Source organism: Vespa mandarinia, chromosome 12 (genome assembly GCF_050613455.1).
Source record: "Vespa mandarinia isolate Hongniang chromosome 12, ASM5061345v1, whole genome shotgun sequence".
Lineage (NCBI taxonomy): Eukaryota > Metazoa > Arthropoda > Insecta > Hymenoptera > Vespidae > Vespa > Vespa mandarinia.
In genome coordinates, this window is record NC_140821.1 from 3,177,501 (window position 1) to 3,195,000 (window position 17,500).

General features: G+C 30.6%; 1 long non-coding RNA gene across 3 annotated transcripts in view; it reads left to right on the forward strand.

The window, feature by feature from the left end:
* Positions 1–17,500, forward strand: part of LOC146872646 (uncharacterized) — a 177,666-nt gene that overhangs the window by 23,270 nt on the left and 136,896 nt on the right. For all 3 annotated transcript variants that reach the window (XR_014982844.1, XR_014982845.1, XR_014982843.1), the window contains exon 3: positions 4,547–4,640. This is a non-coding gene — a long non-coding RNA (uncharacterized LOC146872646). The remainder of the gene's footprint in view (positions 1–4,546; positions 4,641–17,500) is intronic.

The window sequence follows — 17,500 nt, forward strand, 5'->3', positions numbered from 1 at the left end:
AGAAGGGTAACAAGAGAGCACTTCACACGTGCCAATCTAAATAATTGCTGTGATGTGGGTAGCCATGTAGTTCGTTGCTTGCTATGGGGGTTGTGTTGGTCTTCTTTGGATCTTTCTTCACCCTTTCAATTCTCTTTTTCTCTCTTTCTATCTTATATATCTATCTATTTATCTCTATCTTTATATCTCTCTTTCTCTTTCTCTCTCCCTTAGTTAAATTGGACAATGGCTTTTGAATTGGTATTTTGTCACATGTAATAGGACCAGCAGATTCTGCCGAATCGAATGAAAGGATATACCTATATAAATGCATAATTACGTGGATGAAAATTATTGCAAGAACGAATAAATACGTTTTGGTAAATATATATATATATATTTATATATATATATATATTTATATATATATATATATATTTATATATATATATATATATTTATATATATATATATATATATATATACTTATAGATATTTCTGTAGGTATATCATTATGTATTATATATAATTATTTATGAATTATGGACTTAAAGTTATTGGACGATTAATTACAAAAAAAAAAAAAAGAAGTCAATTAATCTTTCTCGAAACTTTTTTTGAAGACTTTATCGTATTTTTCTCATTATATTTTTCATCTTCTTTTTCTTTTTTTCTCTTTTTCTTTTTCTCTTTTCGTATCGCAATATTACGAATTTTTGATCGATTTTGTTAAAACCACGAACGAATCCTTTATACAACATAATTTATATAGATACGTATGTATATGGTATATCGATAATATGGAATTATCGTAATATCTAATATCTACGAGTTATTACTATAATCATATTGTTAAATCATAGTCTATCGGATTAATTGATCGGAACAATTAATTTCATTGATAATATCGATTTGTCAATTTAATAGTATAAAATAGATACGATACGATATATAATATGAATACGGTACGATACAATGTAATAAAGTTTTTTGTAAAATTTTGGTTAAGGGCCGGAATCGAATAAGAATAGATAGTATTTTTAATTAGCGAAACGAAAGCTGGCTGGGGTCCGAGTTCATTAGCCGAATCAATAGACCGACCATCCAGGAGATATGCGATGTTCTCCCTGGCTAATTACTACGGAGAGCACATCGGCGGCGTCGCTATCGCTTAATTACCAGAACATCATCTTATCGGGAGATATCCGACGTCATTTAGCGCGGTTAATCATTGTCTGATCGATGTAATCTTTAAAAACTTAATATTTATTCGTAATTGTTAATTACATTGGAACAATAACGTTTATTTTTATTTATTTATTTATTTTCTTTGTTTTTTTTTTAATCTGGAAACAACATTAGCCTTGAGAAGTCACGAGAAAAGATTTTAAGAAGAAAGAAAAAAGAAAATAATAATAATAATAATAATAATAATAATAATAATAATAATAATAATAGTAATAGAAGAAAAAAGAAAAGAGACAGAACTTCAAATCGGATCGATCGAGGGGGAATGTTGAAATAATTTTTATGGTCCATACAAAAGGATCTTTGTGATCGTTACGATCTGTTAACTTTGATTTTGATCGTAATGGGAATTTGAGCGTATCGGTATCATTATTTCCAGTTAGATTGGACGAGTTAGGTAACAAACTCCGATTCGCAAGGGAATTGTTGGTACTTTCGGTATTCGTCAATCTGTCTCTCTCTCTCTCTCTCTCTCTCTCTCTCTCTCTCTCTCTCTCTCTCTCTATCTCTCATTCTGACAGTCTTTCTGTGTCCCTATCGGCACAATGCACCAACGGGAACGTCGCTTTCAATTAGACGATGCAACATGCGACTGACTACTATTCGCAATCAGGCATCGATATTCGTCGAGTCAAAAGTCACTTTAATGGTCGTTCGAATAAACGAGATATCTATCACGGTTGGTATTCTAATTCATATCTACTATCAAAAGGTTCTATATACGAAAAGGATCAATTAACTGATCGACCCTTATATATCAAACCTATTGTTACTTTTGTGTTAGCACTTATTCGGTTATTAATATCGGTTTCTACGATTGTTCGGTCGATCAAATAATGATATATATATATAAATATATATATATATATATATATATATATATTATATATGTATATGTATGTATGTATGTGCATATGTGTATATGTAAATTGACACATTGATTGACTTGATATTGTGATAATGAAATAATAGTTGATATATTTAGATATATAGATATATAGATTAATCAGTATGTATTACAAAAATAATATACGTTATTATTATTATTATCATTATTATTATTATTATTATTATTATTATTATTATTATTATTATTATTATTATTATTATTATTATTATTATTATTATTGTATATACAATTTTATCAAAGTAATAGATATATAATAATTAATGTATTACAGAGTAGAGGAAATTCATGATATGAATGTGATGAAATTTAGATGATTATTTAGAGAATAAATCAATCATATTATTATAATTAAACACACACACACATATCAATTTTATAAAGTTATCAGATACAGTAATTAACATATACCAGAGAAATTGATATATTAATGAAGTCATTGAATTTAATTAGTAAACAGTAGGTCAATCACTTAGTATTATAACCGAATATAAATATTTATTTTAGAAAAAGATCTCAGAGACAACAATTTACATATTTCTTATACGTATAAATGCATCATTATCGATTTAACAAAATTTCTATTATTTTGAAAAACAGATCAATCCGTCTATGCTAAAATTGTTATTGAAAATTGATAGTACATCATATTTAATCAAAAATTTTTAATTATCCGTATATCATTAGATTTTAATCGTAGAAATCATACCTTATTATCGTTATCATCATCATCATCGTCATCGTCATCGTAATCGTCGTCGTCGTCATCATCATCATCATCATCATCATCATCATCATCATCATCATCATCATCATCATCATCCTCATCATCATCATCATCATCATTACCATCTGTATATTTATTCTTGATGTCATTATCTCCAGTTCGTTGAGTTCAGTTGACGTACTCGAAAACTGTAGGGATAGAGGGGTAGTAGGTAGAAAGGGATAGTGGTAGGTTCTCCCGATGGGGATGCAGAATGCAACGAGCAAGAGTGACGTCGCTTTCAATTAGACGATGCATCACGTTGGTATTGGTCGTGGGCAAGCGTTGATGCTTTGCTGCGTATGTAGAAAGGGTTTCTCTCTTTCTCTCTTTCTCTCTCTCTCTCTCTCTCTCTCTCTCTCTCTCTCTCTCTCTCTCTCTCTCTCTCTCTCTCTCTCTCTCTCTCTCTCTCTCTCGAAGTACTTGTCTCCCTTGGGACTCCCTCGAGTTTGACTTCGACCAAGCTGGAGAAAAACCGTACTCGCGAAAATAACCCTCGTCTCCTCTCGCGGATTATACGAAAAGGGAGAAAAAGAAGAAAGAGAGATATAAATAAATATTTATATATATATATATATCCGTGTGTCTGTATGTGAATGTATGGGTATGTATGTGTATACATATATATATATATATATATATATATATATATATATATATATATATATATAGTCTTTATCCTTTGCTTGATTTTATGTATTTGACAGGGAAGGGCCAAAATAATGTTGCTGTATCGTCAAATTTAATCTTAAATGTGAAATAAACGTATATCTTACGATTGATATTTATTCAAGGGGTTTCATACTTATGATAATGAATCGTAAAATCGATAATAGAGAATACATTTTTCGTCTATCCTCATGAACTTTTATTTGTAGCCAAAATATATTTCTTTGTCGATAGATAATTTTAATAATCTTTTAAACCGATGGAAAGAAAGTAAAAAACTGAGGAAAAAAAAAAAAAGAAAAAAAAGAAAAAGGAAAAAAAAAAGAGAAAAAAAGAAAGAGAAAAAAATTGTACGTTCGTACGTTAGAAATTTTATATCACTATCGTGAAATGGTTTTCCATCATATACGTCGATAGACATTTGAATAATTTATATATGAGTTAGTAAAGAGAATCGTGAAATAGTTTAAAAATTGAATATTTTATAAAATATTCTCTTTCTCTCTCTTTCTCTCTCTTTTTCTCTATTTCTCTCTTGAAAAAAAAATATATAAAATTTTTCGATCGCTCGAACATTAAATAATTGAAATTAAGATGAGTATAGAGAGGACAATGATATTATATGCAAGCAGTTTTTTTTTCTTTTTATATTTTTTTTTTCTTTTTTTTTTTTTTATGTTCTTCGAGATAAGTATATAAAGTTCGTTCAAATGAAATGTAATTTAGTTGGTTGGTAAAAGCCGAAGGGTAAGGTCGTTGCGTTCATTATTCTTTGTTTTCCACGCGTGAGAGAAAGAAGCGAGAGAAAGATAGAGAGGAGGACCCTTTACATTTGTTATTTCGTTTTCTCTACCATACTTATTTGATTCCATAGCTCGTCGTCATCGTTCGTCTCGTCAAGTGCCCCTTGTTAATTATATCATTTCATTTTGTCCTCTTTATTAATTCTTTTTTTTTTCTCTCTTCTCTTGTTTTAGGGATCAACGTTGAAAGGAATAAACGTCAACATAAGGAACACCAGAAGCAGCAGCAACAACAACAAAATGGGTCTACTCGTGTATTCCTGAGTTGGTGAGTTTTTCGAATTTATATGAAAAGAATTAATTAAAAATATTTGTGAAAAAAAAAAAAAAAAAAAATCAACCATTCTCCTTGCTATTCAACTGTCCATATTATTACACACACACACACACACACACACACACACACACACACACACACACACACACACACACACACACACACACACACACACATATATATATATATATATATATATATATATATATATATATATATGTGTATATATTGGTTAATTTTATATGATAATCAAATTAATTAAGTTAAAAGGATTCGTATTAATTTGATATTACCGATAGATTTGGTTTAATATTTGTTGAGAAAGTGAAATATCGATGTATATAAATGTATCTATAATAGTATATTATATGTTATAATATATACATATATATATATATATATACATATATATATATATATATATATATATATATATATATATGTAATATGGTATATTGCTATTGTTATTATTTACAAGTAATTAATTGCCGACAGCAAGAGATTATTACAGAGTATTTCGTAGAGAACATTCTGACAGTTTGAATCATGTATATATATACGTGTATACTATCTTACTCGTACGAATATTCGTAATTGAGATTGCACGTTAAATCTCACGATAATGAACAGTGGCGAATCTCTCTCTAGTTCGATCGTTATCGACATCCAACGTCATCCTGTGGTTCGATATTTGATTTCTTTAACTATGATTTCGTCTCTCTCTCTCTCTCTCTCTCTCTCTCTCTCTCTCTCTCTCTCTCTCTCTCTCTCTTCGATAATCGACTTCGTATATGCGAAATAAAAAAGAAAAGGTAAAGAAAGGAAAACTTGAACTTTGATCATAAATATAGATTAGATCGATTTATTTCTTAATTAACTTATATTACCCTTTTTGTTTTTATAAAGAAAGAGAGAGAGAGAGAGAGAGAGAGAGAGAGAGAGAGAGAGAGAGAGAAAATGGAGGAAGTTCTTCGGCGTTATAAAAAGAGTTAATTAATTAATTAATTAATTAACCAAAGACGGTCTTTGAAAAAAAAAAAAAAAAAAAGAAAAGAAAATATCGAGCCAATTAATAAATATAATCCGTCTTCCTTGATTTCGTAAAACATCGAATCTTTCTCTCTCAACGTTAATTGGATTATCTTTTTCTTTCGTCTCATCGTCTCATCCACTTAGTCATTCTCATTCAATTACTTTTCTTTTTTCTTTTTTGCTCCCCTCCCCACCCCGTTTCTCTCTTTTCTTTTCTTTTTTTTTTTTCCCCATATTCGTGATATCACGGATAGGATATAATGTAATTAATTAATTAAGTTCTATTATATCCGACTATGATTATCGGTCAAGTCCAATGGAATCTGAACTTGACTTCTTTTTTACTTTTTTTTTCTTTTTTTTTTTTCTTTTTTTTTTCTACTTCTTTTTCCCCCTTGCTTTTCGTCTTTCCTTATCGTTCTCTCTCTCATGTTCATTCGAAACGTCCGAGAGATAATTTTTTTTCATTCTTTTCTCTCTTTCTTTTTTCTTTTTTTTTTTCATTCTTTTAATCAGACGTTCGACTAAGCAACGATTAGTTAATTGATCATTGATCTTTTTTTTTATTTTTTTTTTTTTTTAATTTATATCTTTAATTCTTCCGTCTTCTTTCTTTTTTCTTTTTCCATCAGAAATGACTTTTTAATTATCTTTTAGATCAAGATTTGTTTCGGCTTAGATTACTGATCGACCAAATGTCGAAGACTTCTCCCCTCCCCCTTTTTTTCTTTTTTTTCTTTCCCACCCTCCTTCTATGTCACCCGTGCTTGTTTTTGTCCTCTCTCTTCGCGCTTTTTAAGTCAGTCGGTCAGTCGATAATTTGTTTTGTACCGAATCGTCGAACAAAACTACAAAAAAAAAAAAAAAAAAAAAAAAAAAAAAAAAGAAAAAAAAAAAAATAGAAAAAACCAGAAAAAAAATCGTATTGTAACGAGAACGGACCATTAGTCGTCCCTTTTCTTTGGTAAAAGAGCCTTGGGTCGCGCAAGCGCAACCTCGCGAAACGTAATGGTGGAGAAGGGGCTATAGGGTGAACGGGGGTGGTTATGGATTTTCGGGCTCTGCGACCTTCGCGTGACGTCCCACGCTTTTCACGTTCTACACGATCCTCCTGTTGTTCCGAATAAGCAACTGTCGGACGTGTGTCCATGGGATTGGTTGGATCCAACGGGATACACCGGATGTTTCTTAGCATCTAATATGTCCGCCTTTGTCTCGTCTCACTTCGATCATATATATATATATATATATATATATATATATATATATATATATATATATATATAAGTTTTTTCTTTTTTGTTGTTGTTTCCTCGTTGAAACGAAAAATAAAATTCGCAAGCTCGTTGTTAACAATCTCATTAAACTTTACAATGATTTCGAGACGTACGTTACGATTATTAGATTATTTTGGAAATATTGTTTCAATCATTTCGTTTATTACATCGTCGATGATAATAATAATAATAATAATAATAATAATAATAATAATAATAATAATAATAAACAAACGACATATCGAAGTTTTTGAAAAGTCTCAAATGCTTGTAGATTTGAATAGAATAATTAAAGGCATAGAATACGGATCTTTCTCATCGTTTAAAAATGTTAATCGGTTTACTCCTTTTTTTTTTTTTTTTTTTTTTTTTTTTTTAATGAATATTACGACATAAATTTATTTATTTCAATTATCATCAACGATTAGTTTGATGTTTGTTGAGAAGCAAAAAAAAAAAGAAAAGAAGGAATTGAACGTAAGTTCACGTTGATCATAAAAGTTCGTTTGATTGGAACGTAATTTGTCGGATCGTAATTAAGAAATTTGTCGAAATAAATGGATTTTCGATTATATAAAGGAATCATTGAAAAATATTACGTGATAATTATAATCATTATCAAATATTTTCGACGAAATATTTATTATTTTCTTTTAATACGTTAATACGTTGTTTAAGAGATCGATGATAGAAGTATTTAAGTGGAAGCTTGAGGCTTCGACAGGGACAGGGAGGAGGATGGAAGGGGGTTAAGTTATTATACGACCCAAATTCAGAAACGTTTTGTTATTATCTACAAAGGGTATTTATTGGTGATTTAACGTACCGTATAAAATACCTCTTTGGTAACCTTTGAGATCTTACCTTTCGGATGTCACATTGGAGAGGAAATCGAAACGCTTGCGGCTACGGCCGTTTCTCACGGATGCGGACAGAGTCACAGGGACAGAAAGATAGATAGATAGAGAGAGAGAGAGAGAGAGAGAGAGAGAGAAAGAGATAGATAGATAGATATACAGAGATTCAATTTCCTTTGTGGGTTTACCTAAGGACACGGTAACGATCAAGGGCAAGAAAATTGTTTTAGATATTCTTTGAAATGAAGTTAAATATCTTTTTGACGAGGATGGGTGGTGATGATGGCGTAGGGGTGAGTTGAGGGGGTGGGGAGAAGAAAATAAACAGGTATCGAATTTTGTCAATTCATTTTCAAATACATACATACATATACATGTATACAAATGTATGATTCGTATGAGAAATGTATGAGAATCGTGCACGGCTCGTTTTATATTTATTAAATTACATTCGTGAAATTTCTTAACTAATAGAGAAATCGATTGAATTTATTTAATGATTTTTTCAATGAAATTTATTTAGAGTGAAAACGGGATCAGTTATAAATCGATCTTTCGTTGATTTGGATCACTAGGAAATAACACATGCACACACGCACATACTATATATATATATATATATATATATATATATAGATATGTATATGTATCGAATATTGTGAAGAAGGAGGTCGTAACAAGCAGGTCGTACTATCGGTGTGTGATAACCTTAGTAAAGTGCATTGTACGGAAGTAGAAAGAAGGTTCGGCTTTAATACCCATTTTCCATTGCGTGACTAGCCGCCTTCACGACACGCGATGCTGCGGCTGTTTGTCGCGAGAAGCTGTTGATTTTTGAGCTTTACGCGAGTATTAAAACGAGCGAGCGAGCGAGAGAGAAAAAGAGAGAGTGAGAGAGTGAGAGAGAGAGAGAGAGAGAGAGAGAGAGAGAGAGAGAGAGAGAGTTAAGTGACCACGTGGCATTAACATTTGCCAGCATTGATTAATTTATTGAATTTCTTTCTTGTTTTTTTTTTTTTTTTTGCTCAGAAAAAAGAAATTTAGAGAAAAACTAGAGTTGAGTATATAATATGTCGTGTTTAACGGATTAAAATTATATTATGTTAATAATAATAATAATGTGTAATAAATATAATTTGTCCTTTTTTTTTTTCTTATTTAATTTTATTTTATTTTTTTGTTTTTTCTTTTTTTATTGATTTTTCTTTTATTTCTTTTTCGTTTTCTTTTCTTTTTCTCTTTTTTCTCTTCTTTCTCTTTTTTCTTGTTTTTTTTTTTTTTTTTTTTTTTTTTTTTTCGAAGGATCCAAGAAATAATTATTTAACGTGACATTTGTAATACACGTATATTATACTTATTGTTAATGCGTTGTACTATGTTATATAATTTACTATATTTTCTGATTATATTTGGATAATAATAATAATATAATATATATTACGCGTTACATAACTTATTAATTATTTTTTTTCTTTTTTTTTTTTTTTTTTTTTTTTTTCTATTAATAATTATACTTATATCGTAGGACATAAATTACTATGTTATATAACTTGCTAATTATTATTATTATTATTATTATTATTATTATTATTATTATTATTATTATTATTATTATTATTATTATTATTATTATTATTATTGTTATTATTATCCTATTATTAATCATAATTATTATAATATGTTTCTTAATATAATTCCTAATGTAATATAGTAAATGTCCTATTGTGTGATTTATTTTTTTTCCTTCTTTTTTCGTTTTCTTTTCTTTCTTCCTTTTTTTTAGATTTCAACAAAAAAAAAAAAAGAAATAAAAGACACAATGTTCAAATACGTACTATTGTCTCGTCGCTTTTAAAAAAAAGAACAATAAATAATTGATGGATTATTTGATGGATGGTGTCGAGATTTGGGGGGAAACGAAACAATAACGGTAACAACAACAAAAAAAGAACTACACTTTAATAATAATAATAATAAGAAGAAGAAGAAGAAAAAGTAGAAGAAGAAGATGATGAAAAATAAGAAAATAAAAAAAAAGAAAAATGAAAAAAAAAAAAAAATCGAAATAAGCCAATAGAGAATTACGATGACGACGACGACGACGATGACGATGACGACGATGACGATGATGAAGACGAAGATGATGATCGTGTGATTTAAATCGATCGAAGGACAAACTTGAGGGATGATATCGTCAATTTGAAATCGTGCTTGGACACACGTTTGCCTCTTTTTCAGGACTTCGGAAGCTGGTTTCTTGGAGTTATCTCGCGTAAACGGTCTCTTGGGCCGCCTTTCTCGACGGTATCACGACAGCCGTCTCTTTCGTTGAGTGTTAAACAGTGCGCGACACGAAACGACAGCCACTACGAAGAAGATAGAGAGAGGAAGAGGAAGAGAAAGAGAAAGAGAAAGAGAAAGAGAAAGAGAAAGAGAAAGAGAAAGAAAGAAAGAAAGAGAGAGAGAGTGAGAGAGAGAAAAGTGCGTGTATATAGTAGTCTTCCTATTTTCCTGCTGTTTTTCTTTCTTTATTTTTTTATTTTTTTATTTTTTTTTTTATTTTTTTTTTAATAATTTTTATTTATTTCCTTGCTCGTTTCGTTCTTTCTTTCTTTTCTTTTTCTTCTTATCTTTGTTTTCTCTTAAAACGAGATCTCCTTAGATATATCCTATTAAATTAATTTATCCTTTGATCAATAATCTAATCTCAAAACAAATTTGATAGACCAATTCATATTATTTCTTTTTATTTTTTTACTGTTCTTTTCTTTATTCTTTCTTTCTTTTTCTTCTTCTTTCTTTTTTTCTCTTTTTCTTTTTCTTTTCTTTTTTTTTTTTTTTTTTTTTGACTTTCATTCACGTTCGAATTGATTAATTGATTTATCCATAAATTATTAATAAGAAAGAGAGATCTTTCTTTATTTTTCTTTTCTCGTTTTTTTTTCTTTTTTTTTTTCTTTTTTCTTGGCGAAGGGAAAAATTCGATAGTTTTTTTTTTTTTTTTTTTTTTTTGAAGAGACCACTTTTTATTCTTTTTTTTTTTTTATTATTATAATCTATATATTAATCTACGTTTAACTTAATACATTTTCTTTTTTCTCTTTTTTTTTCTTCATCGATCGTAAAAAAAAAAAAGAAGAATGAACGGTGGTCTTAAAAGAATATTTTCCTTGTCTTTTTTTTATTTTCTTTTAATTCTTTTTCTTTTTTTTTTTTTTTTTTTTTTTTTTGAGAATAAATCGAGAAACAAAGTTCGGTCGACGTATAGCTGCAAATGGATTCGTAGAATCGACGTTAACGACGAATCGATACAAAGTCCTTGGCAGCGGTCGTCGCATCCACCAACGACGAAGGGTAGAAAAGACGAGAGAGATAGAGAGCAAGAGAGAGAGCGAGAGAGAGAGAGAGAGAGAGAGAGAGAGAGACAGACAGACAGACAGAGGGTGACAGTGAATACGGATGAACAAAGAGGTAGTCGAGCGGTCGCTTTTCAAGGGGTCGCAGGGGAGGTTGCGTAGAGCTAGCTTGAAAGCGTTGCTCAAGAGAGGAAGAGAGAGGAAGGAAGAGCAGGAAGGAAGAAGGGAAGGAGGGAGGGAGGGAGGGAGAGAGGAAGAGAGAAAGAGTGTTCTATGTAGAGAAGGAGAAATGTGTCCAGCAAATACAACAGAACAGAACAGAGAGAGAGAGAGGGTGGTGGATGGGAGGATTGGTATATATATAGAAAGAGGAATGTGTCCAGCAAATACAACAGAACAGAGAGAGAGAGAGAGAGAGAGAGAGAGAGAGAGAGTGAGGGAGAGAAAGGGAGAGAGGGAGGATGAGAAAGGACAGTATCAGACGAAGTAGGATTACAACACGCACGTTCTCTGATCTCTACGTAAACAAGTTTCTTGTATCTCTCTACAAACTACTAGTGACTGCTCTGTGTATCCTTCAAAATGTTAAAAAGAGAAAATAAGGTATTATGGATTAACTTTTGAAGCTTTTATCATTATATATCCTACTCATATATATATATATATATATATATATATATATATATCTTTTGTATAAAAGCTTCATTTCTTTTTCTTTCTCCTCTCTTTCTCTCTCTCTCTCTCTCTCTTTTAATTAAATCGTTTCTCACAAAGAGATCTAGCGTTTTTATTCATATATTAATTGCCAGTATATATCACAGATAATTACTATATAAAACAAATAATAATAATAACAATAATAATAATAATAATAATAATAATAATAATACCTATCGAAACAATTCGTGAGATGATAAAAGAAAATTATTTATTGACCTAATAATCAATCGCAAAGAATCATTTAATTGTTCGAATGGAATTAATTTTGTTCCTGTTTTATAAACTTTCGAAAGAGTAAAAAAAAATAACAATAATAATAATAATAATAATAATAATAATAATAATAATAATAATAATAATAATAATAATAATAATAAAAAATGTATCAATATAAAAAGAATATAGAAAAGAGAACCATGCCAAAGAGAGGGTGCTGTCAATATTATTATTATTATTATTATTATTATTGTTATTATTATTATTATTATTACTATTATTATTATTATTATTATTATTATTATTATTACTGTGTGACATAGTTTCTCTATCACGTTTGTTCGTTCATCGTAGAGGAGTGGGAGTTGTAACATCCGTTCCATCGTCGTTACCAACCAGTCGGGATGTAATGCAACAGCTCGTTTCTTTTCATGTTGTACAACGTTACTTACTTACTTACTTACTTACTTGCTTGCTTGCTTGCTTCCTTGCTTTCTTGCTTTCATGCTTGCGTGCTTGCTTGTTTGCTTGCTTGCTTGCTTGCTTTCATGCTTGCTTGCTTGCTTACGTATCACGTCGTCCGAACCTATGTGGTTGATATATCTTACGCGTTACATCTGGCACGGATAGGTGAAATTCAAGATGAGAGTGGCTTACTACAACAACGTCGGGAATTTTCCTCACGAGCGAGAAACAAGTCAAGCATGCGGATCGAACAGAACTCACACTAGCAAAGCGAACGAGCGAACGAGCGAGCGAGCTAGTAAGCTAGTAAGCTAGTAAGCTAGCAGTGGAGTTAGGGAACAAGCAAGAAAACTAACAACCCCTAGCTATATCTCTCTCCCTCTCTCTCTCTCTCTTTCTCTCTCTTTTTCTCTCTTTCTCACTTTCTCTTTTTCTTTCTTTCTTTCTCTTTGTTTTACTATATATCCTTCTATCGAAGAGAGAAGAGGATTGGATGTGTTGCGGAACGAAAAAGAAGTAACGTGCTATCGAAAGAAAATGCGAGGAGTTGTGTTGCGAGGATACCGAATAAGAAAAAAATCGAAATTATTTTTCTCGTTTAGAACGCCATTGTACATTTAGTTTCAGATCGAATGGAAAGAAAAAGAGAGAGAGAGAGAGTGAGAGAGTGAGAGAGTGAGAGAGTGAGAGAGAAGGGAATTGGAAACCTAAGTCGTAATTTCGTGAAAATTTTTTAAGTAAAAGAATATAAGCATTGATAAATAATAATTCATATCTATTTTTCATTCGATTTCTTTAACAAATGAATCTCTCTCTCTTTCTCTCTCTCTCTCTCTCTCTCTCTCTCGTACTTTTAAATTCTCTTTCTCATATTTCGTTCGTCGACCAGTTGGAAAAGAAAAGAAAAGGAAGAAAAGGAAAAAGAAAGAGAGAAAGAAAAGAAAAAGAGATAAAGAAATTTTGAATTTAATCGAGAAACATTTAAACGTTATACGTCGCGGGGTCTGTCTGATCTTTTTTTTTTTTTCTCTTTTCTTTCCTTATCTTTTCTCTCTCCCTACCTCCCTCCCACCCCTTTCTTCTCCATTTTCATTCAAAAAGAGAAACTCGCAATTTATTCCCTTCGTTGTCATAACAGTTTCATTTGCATTGTATTTCCTTAGAATCGTGTATCGTATCTTATCGCATCGTATCGCATTGTATCGCATTGTATCGTATCGCATCGCATCGCATTGCATCGTATCGTATCGTATCGTATCGATGCATTTATTTAGAAACGTAAGAAAAAGAGAGATAGTAAGAGAAAGAGAAAGAGAAAGAGAAAGAGAAAGAGAAAGAGAAAGAGAAAGAGAAAGAGAGAGAGAGAGAGAGAATAAGAAAGGAGAAAAGGAGGGAAAAAAATGATCCGTACAGAAATATCGAAAAGCATCGGAAACGTTTCGGCTGATACACACGGAGTCTGGCAGGAGTTGGCCGGCTGACCACAAACAGGGTTCTATCACTGCCTTCGCATATACTACATACATACACTACACAACCAGTGGCGTAAGACTAGTGTATGATCGTACCACGTGATAAATATGATACGAGATTAAATCGAAGACGAATAGTATTATCTTCTCGTTAGAATTATATAAACGATATATATATATATATATGTGTGTATGTGTATTGGTGTACGTGTATGTATGTACGCATATATATATATATATATATATATATATATATATATATAGATCAAATCAACGTGAGTTTATCTCTATTTCATCGTTTGTGTAGATCGAATTGATTAAATATCATTTTCGATATTTAATATAAAAATACATTAATCATTCGATAAAGTTTTGGCATCTTCATGCGTTTTGATTTGTCTTCTCTTGACTTGTCTTAACAATGATATTGTTAAGGATTGTATAATTTTTTTTTTTTCTTTTCTGTTTATTTTCTTTTTTTTCTCTATCGATTATTTTCACTTCTTTTTTCCTTTTCCTATAAGATTTACGAAAGTAAGAAGGAACGCCGGAAACAAGGTGAGAGAGAGAGAGAGAGAGAGAGAGAGAGAGAAAGAGAGAGTGAGAGTGAGAGAGAGAGAGTGAGAAAGAAAGAGTAAGAGAGAGAGAGAGAGAGAGAGAGAGAGAGAAAGAAATAACAATTGATTGTGTAAGGATAAAGCTCACCATAGTGATTACGACAATGCAACCGTCATATATCTGTAACCGTGCTATGGGTAGGTCGAGCAGCCGAGGATAATCTCGTGGTAGCTTGGCTGCGGTACTCTGCGGCACTGTGCACCGCCATCTTGGTTTATCGATTTCATCCTCTACCTCTCTTCTTCCAACCCTCCCTTCCCCATCCCACCCTCTCCTTTTCTCTCTCTCTCTCTCTCTCTCTCTCTCTCTCTCTCTCTGTTCGACACGTTTACATAGTTCGTCTTATACAAAGTACTCTAATTTTACAAATTTTTCTAACGAAAGATATTTATTTAATTCTAACGCGAATACGATTAAGTCTCCCGTGGAATAATGGAATAACGATGAATAAATCATCGTATTTGATAAATTCATTGAAATCAATTCGTTGATTCATTCGATCCTTTAGCATCTTATTTATAAAGGGGATTATTATTCTCACTATGTTGATTAAGATTTAATCATATGTATTGTACTTTGTATGTGTAAATATTATTATCGTTTACATTGTTATTTATAATTGGTTATAATGATCGCGTTAATTTTGTTTATGTTGAAAATATCATTCGAATAGTATTTCTAATCTATTGATTTATCTATAAGATGTCGATGTCGTAAGGTATTGGAAGATATTGTCGTTGTTGACTTTTCTTTTTTTTTTTTTTTTTTTTTTTTCATTCTTTCTTTTTTTCCTTTCTTTCACTCTTTCTTTTTCTTTTCTCTTTTTTTTTTTTTTCTTCTTTTATTTTTGTTTTTGTTTCGTTTCGTTTCGTTTTTGTTCGAGATCCGATTGGAATAGTTAACTCAAATGAACGAACTTTTATTTGAACTGCGAAATGAAATTCACGGTAGATTCGTTCGAGGCTTTCTAATGAATAGCAGAGAAGAAGAACGAACGGTGCGGTAAACAAAACGCAACATGTTACGTCAAAGATAAATGCAATTACGTTTAACGGGTAAATGAGGAATTAACAGGCGGCCATTGACCGTACACGTTTTAACGAGAAATTCGTGGCAAAAAAAAGAAAAAAGAGAAAAAAAAAGTAAAAAGAGGAGGAAGAAGAGAGAAAAAAAAAGAAGAGAGGAAATCAACTATTAATTTATCTATCAATTTTTTTTGTAAATCGAACATTGGATTAATATGCGCTCGGATTAAAAATAATAATACATTGATTTTTCGATCAAAGTTTTGACATCTCGCCTGTATTCGATTTGTCTTCTATGAGCTATTGTTAGTTAGAGATTATACACATTTGAATGGAAGGAGTAAAAAAAAAAAAAGAAAAACAAAGCGAATAGAACAAAAAAATTATTATTAATTTAAATTATAATTTAAATTATTATTAAATTATTATCAAAATTATTATTATTATTATTATTATTATTATTATTATTATTATTATTATTATTATTATTATTATTATTATTATTATTATTGTTATTAAATAGATGTCCAATAAAATCTCATAAAAATCTATCTTATATAATATATCGCTATAATATATTCGTTTGAACATGATCTCGTTTGAACATGATCTTTAACTTTTTCTTTTTTTTTTTTTTTTTTTTTTTTCCATTGGACAATAAGAAATTTTACAAATATCGATATAATAGATAATATAATTGAAATGTAAATCGTCGTCGTCGTCGTCGTAGTCGTCATTGTCTTCTTTATTGCTAAACAAAAAGTATATGAAATTTTTATTTATCCGATATTTATTTTCTTTTTTTTTTTTTCTGAATTCTAAAGAATCCTTATTGTGTACAGATAACACAGTCATGTAGAAAAACGGTATCACATTGTTATCGTCGTCGTCGTCGTCGTCGTCCTAGTCGTAGTCATCCTCGTTATACGCGTGTATATGTGTATGCGCGTGCACGTATTTATGTACGTTTGGGACTCGAATTCAAAAGTGCCTTTACGAGAGAGCAGAAGGGCACGCCAAGTTATTCTAGGTGTGTTTATTAATTAATAAAGCACGCGATGTGCATGACTTGAATCGTAAATAACTTTCGAGGAGATACCTTCAGTAGTAACTGGTAGGCCCTATTTAGGGTCTCCTATATATATCTTGTTACAGGTTTTCTCGCGAGTAGAAACAGAGTTTCAAGAAGATTTGATCATTGGATATAATAATAATGATAATGATAATGATAATAATAATAATAATAATAAGAAGAATAATAGTAATAAAAGAATTGCCATTTTCTTTTTTTCCTTTTCTTTTCTTTTTCTTTTTTTTTTTCTTTTTTTTTTGTTTCTTCGTTTCTTTTTCATTTCTTTCTTTATTTCTTTCTTTCTTTATGCTTTCGAAATGAAACAACGTTTCTTAACGATCCTCCATCCATCCTTCACCCTGAAAAATAAAAAAAAATGAAAAAAAAAAGAAAAAAAATAGAAAAGAAAAATAAAATAAGGAAAAAAGATAATTAAAAGAAGTCGGCGATTTTTATTTTAGGGAGTGTGCTTTTTGATGTAGGAAAGTAAGAACAAAAGAAAAAAAAAAAGAAAAACAAAAAAAGAAAGAAAGAAAAGGAAATGGAAGAAAAGTAATAGAAGAAGAGTGAGACTGCTGATTTTTACGAAGAGCTACGACGTATCGAAGAACATCGATCACAAACTGCGTTCACTTGCAACCTCTCTCTCTCTTTCTCTCTCTCTCCCTCCCTGCTCTCCCCCTCCCAGGCCCTTGATCCCCGATCTCTATTCCTCGTATCCCTGTATCACCCGCACACCCT